The sequence below is a fragment of the Saccostrea cucullata genome, unplaced genomic scaffold, assembly GCF_032062105.1.
Source record: "Saccostrea cucullata isolate Sc308-1 unplaced genomic scaffold, CSIRO_AGI_Scuc_v1 ctg3531, whole genome shotgun sequence".
Classification (NCBI taxonomy): domain Eukaryota; kingdom Metazoa; phylum Mollusca; class Bivalvia; order Ostreida; family Ostreidae; genus Saccostrea; species Saccostrea cuccullata.
Genome location: NW_026936949.1, coordinates 71,983 through 77,355, shown reverse-complemented (window position 1 = coordinate 77,355; position 5,373 = coordinate 71,983). Strand labels below are relative to the sequence as shown.

The 5,373-nt window shown below is 30.9% G+C and overlaps 1 long non-coding RNA gene across 1 annotated transcript; it reads left to right on the top strand.

Annotated features, from left to right (window-relative positions):
- The first annotated feature begins 1,364 nt into the window (after positions 1 to 1,364).
- Positions 1,365 to 5,373, top strand: LOC134246926 (uncharacterized). The gene is made up of 3 exons (XR_009987740.1): positions 1,365 to 1,458; positions 4,793 to 4,954; positions 5,161 to 5,373. It is a non-coding gene; the product is annotated as an uncharacterized LOC134246926 (long non-coding RNA).

Sequence of the window (5,373 nt, the reverse complement as noted above, 5' to 3'; positions counted from 1 at the left end):
TCCCATTATAAAACAACTCATTGCTATCTTAATTTGTTTTTTCACATATCTGTGATATCACATATAAGCTGATTTGACAGTAATAAAAAAGTTAAAAGTTATTGTTGCTCCAATGGATTGTAGCGCCAATAAAAACTAATTTGAATTCCTACCATAAAAATCAGTTAAAATTCTAATCCGTTAAATCTTTTAAAAATATATAAAAGGGATGTATAAAGACGCAACAAGGAGACAAACACAAACACTTTTACACCAGTTTTTAAAGAAATAAAATTCCAAAATAACAGTACAGGTGTGTTTTAACAGTTTGAAAACAATGGTAAAAAAAAAAAAAATATTTCAAGTATTTCTTTGATAATTTAAGATCTGCTTAGAATGTAACACATATTTGGAGCTAAACACGTATCTAAAATATTAAAATTTCACTATAAGTACACGTTCCAAAGCAAAGGACAGGATAGGGTAAGACCAGTATTTTGGCACACAAATTTGGGTTTCTTTCAGAATGATCAAATATTTTAGCCAAAAACACCTGTTGTCAACCTTTCCACAAAACGAGTATTTGTCTAAGATTAAGGAGATACAGAGGTCACAGTGAGGTCAGGAATTCGGTCAATATTCGAAACTTCTCATTTTTATGCAAATTTTCATCGATTTTACAGCACTTTTTGTTTCAGTAAACATAGAGCACACTCTTGCCTATCTACCAAATTTATATATTTTATACACTAATATAAAATGCAGTTTATGTGTAAAAATCTCAGATAGGCAAGCTTGTGCTCTATATTTTCCGAAGAGAAAAGTACCTCAAATATGATGAAATTTCACCAGAATAGGAGAAACTCTGAAAAATGTCCTACTTCTGAACCCTCTAGTTGCTTTCAAGTAAGATTTGGGTCCAAATTAGTGCTTGCTTTAAATTCATAATCATATCGACTTCTTAACTACAAAATATAACAATTTTACCAGTGTTCTGGTTTTTGCATCAAATAAGAGACCAGATCCGACCGTTATTCTCTCTCGTCCTTTAAATTAAACCTTTTGAATTTATTCGTCATATTTGAACTAGGAAGAAAATACGATGTTTTTATGAAATCCGATTGGCTTAATTTAGGGTGCAAAGTGCAAATCATGGCTAATATATATGATAATAAATACATGTATAATATGGATGTACCACGCATTAGTTGTTTTGCATTATAAACCAGAAGTTAAATATATAAACACGTTCATTAAATTTTACTCTACAATCCATGTTCAATTCCTGCAAACATCATGAGCTCTGGTTCTACTGGTTCTGTAGAATTAGCCTCCGCTTTTGGTTGTCTTTTGCTACCGAGTGTTATATTGCAGTGGCGGGATTTTTCTCCCCATATTGGGTAAAATTGGATTCAACTACCAGTACAAATTGCTACTTTGGAATTTATTCCACCGTAAATTGTGATGACACAATCGAAGGTACGAGGGGCGTTCAATAAATAATGTCATCAGGGCTCGGAAAGCAACAAAGAACGCTTTTCTATGATTTTGTCGTAATGATTTAACTAAAATATTCTCTTTTAATTAAAACACATGTCCGTAACATTTTTATTCAATTTCTAATTGTTTTAGAACATAGTTTTGAGTGTGACCCTTCGTATACTGGAAATTGGCAGATCCTATGATTTGCTGGACTTGTTTTTTCTTTCTGAAAGGTGTTTTCCTAAGTTTGTGAAATGAAACAAGTCAAAGATTGAAAGATCTGGCGAATATTGTTGATGTGATAAAACATTAACTTTCTGTTTACCCCAAAACTCCTTTACTCTTCATGGCCTGTGGGTTTGGACGCTGTCAGGAAGAAATTTAATGTAGTGAATTCCTCATTCTGTATCCTTCCTCTCATAAACCTTTCAATTTTTTGGCAAATATTTTGCTTACTAGACTCCTTCAGAAATTGGACTGCCTCCCTATATATGAATTTGAACGACAAGACCGCTAATATTTAAGAAAATAGCGTATAAAACTGTTTTTGTGTTCTTAGAAATTTTTGCTCTTCTTAGGCCATTGCAGTTTTGTCAAGTACATCTTATTCTAAATTTGTTTCGAGGGTTGAACGGGAAATGGATTCAAGTTTCATGATCTGTTTGAATTTCAGAAAAACGTGGATAAGAACAATTTTTGAATTTTTAAAAATAATCGTTTCGATTTTCTACACGCTCTCGTTTTCACTCATTTTTAAAAATGTAGGGTGACCTTTGAGTATTAAACTTTTTTACAATCAAATGTTTCTTTTAAACAATGTGAACTACCTCCAAAATGATGTATATCAAATTTGCTATGTAACTTAAAGTAAATAAAACATAATCAGTGATAATTTGTTGAATTAACGCTAATATACATTGGTTGTTGTATGTCCTTGTTGACAAGACGGTACCCATATTTGATGCCCATTATCTAATTTTTGTTAATTGAAATCCACCTGTTCTTGTGTGTATGAAACAAACATAAGTTGCTTTAAATTTCACAATTTTCAGTTAATATATGTTTTGAAAATTATCTAGTTTTACAGCAGCTTTAATGACGCGTTCAATTTTACTCCAGTTTACTGATTCTTTACCATTCATTTTTAATGCAGTGTCTCGAGTAGCCCTTGTTTTCCAGCTTCCCACAATGAAATTATGCGATGAAAAGTGGTCACACAAACTGTTATCAATTCATTAGAGATTCAATAATTAGGGAAAGTCAAGCTTAATGTCATATGATTTCTATGTTATATGTCATTGAGTTGATGACATTATTTATTGAACGCCCCTCGTAAATCTGAAATAAGCTCGGTAAATTATATATATTACTGTTTATTATCTGATGCCAGAATTCATCCCTACTTGTCTTTGTAATAATTATAATACCAGGTAGAGATCTTGTGTGATATTGGGGAAATATGATTAAAAATAGAATTAACCCAAAAACCACTGGACCGAATAAGGCAAAGCATACATCGATCGAAGCTGCTTTATGTGAAGTGCATATATATTTATTATAACCATTTATATACAAAAAAATGGTTAAGATCTATTTTAAAGTGTATGCCCTTGCGAAAATGCGATTTAATAAGGCACATTGATATTAAACACGCGTACCCTGAAACACGGAATAATTAATGATAAAACAATAAATGTTATGTATAATTATTAAATAATCACACTGAACGAAAGTTTTACATAAGTATCACTTGCTTATCTGAAAACCTAAATGAAAAAATTCTGCTTAATATTCAATAAATTGCACTTTTCACTGTAAAATAAAATCTTTGATTTGCCTATCACAACAAAAGAAAAACATCATTTGCACCAAAATGACGTAATGCCAACAAATTGAGCGCGATCAGTGATTAGTTTATAACCTGCTGTGTGGGATGTAACTAGCATTAAAGCAATATGAGCTGCATGTTTTACATGGGAAAAAAATATTTCAAATTTGTAATAAACTATTACAATAACAAGAAATACAACGTTTATAAATGTTGGTTGTTCATATTTGCTATGGGGGAACTTTTTATAAGCTTTGATAGAAGCAAAATTGAATTATTGTCGTCCTGTACAACAATGATTTCTTATATAATACTGTATATTTGGTTGTGCAGAAATATTTCTTCTGAAACATTTTTAAACTTTATTTTGTTCTTTTTCATCATAAGGGTTTAGATTTCATACAGATTATTCATAATAACACATTTTACCAGCAAAATTAATTTCTCAAAAATGTAGCTCATATTGCTTTAAACATTAATACATTGTACATTTTTTATGTTGCTCATTACGTTTAAGATAGTTGTAGTTTAAATTGGCAAAATATTTCATTTTCTGGTCTTACTTAGAGTAGATATTTTTGTGTGACGAAATTATGCCCTGTCCGCTTTGTGCAGTCGTTACAATGCTGCATCTTACTCACACAGTCAAACAAAGAAGACTATATTAATACCCATGTATACATTAGAAATCGGAAATTATAATAGATTATATGTATTTCTGGATTTTACATTGTAAATAATATTTATGCTTTAGAAAATAATTTACATCTTAACACGTTATGAATTTTATCAAATTTTCTGCATAAACATTTAATTCAAACACACTTTTTGAAAAGAAGGGTTTCAGTTAAAACATAGCCACCATTTCATTCAAGCAAAACTGTATATCACACATATACACAAATTGTTGCTTGTAATAACTTTGAACACGCACTGGAAGAGGTGTTTTGGATTCGCAGAAGAAATGATGCATTATGACTGCATATGCATGCTGATTTGTATATGGAGGCCTCCTATGTACGATGCTCAAGGTTTTTCCAAGATAACTGTAAATTTATCAAATTTAGCGTGTACAATATTTGGTGGAAATTGATTTTTTTAGCAAGTATAAGAATAGATTTGATTTAGTTCATGCCTTTATAAGTTATGCTTATTTACAAGGGTTGTCCTAAAAAAACGTAGACAGTTTATAACTTTGTATACATGAAAACGATATTGACCAAATTTTGCATAGACATACATGTGTAATATATTTATTGTTCCTTCAAAATATGAATGTTTTGATATATGAATCTTTCATATATATTTTATTGTGACGATTCATATCATCATTGATCGAAAGTTTAAATCCGAGGTACGCAACCGGTCATTACATGTAGCGTTGTATTTGAATTAGCGGAAGTTTCTTTTAACAAAAAGCAGTAAAAAATACAATACCAAATGAAATACGTTTACAGCAATATTCTTTTCCTATCTGAAAATATATCCATCTTACTTTAACAGCATTCGGCGACCTTATATTAGGCATTGAGGCTACTTCTGTGCTTGTTATGGCTCTTACAACACTGGTCATATTGGTTGTCATTTGCTGCAAGAAAGACGACGTACCCGAGCATGAATTGCGCAGTTGTGTATTTTATTTGCTTGGCCTTTATGTTCTTGCAGGTATACTTTTATCACGCAAAATTTTAAGTATCGTACTGCTAATTCTAATGTTATTGTTGTAGCTTATATCTGATTAAAATGATATGTTTTAATTTTACTTTTCATAAACGAAGAATGTTTATTATAACTGGAATTGTTATTGACTCGTAAAGGACACTCTTTCTAATCGTTTCTCTATCAATAATCTCTTACATTCGTTTTTACAGGAATCCTCGGCTTCATTGGATGTATGCTTGTTTTAGATGCATATTACGACAATGACCAAGGCTGGGGATTTTATGTTAGTGTGGCAGGATCATGCTTTGTAATACTGGTCGTAGGTCAATTATTTAAAAAGAAAAAAGAATGAATCTTTATAACCTTGACTTCAACATATTCTTTGTTACATGATACTACTGTAAAAAAGGTCAATTGTTACT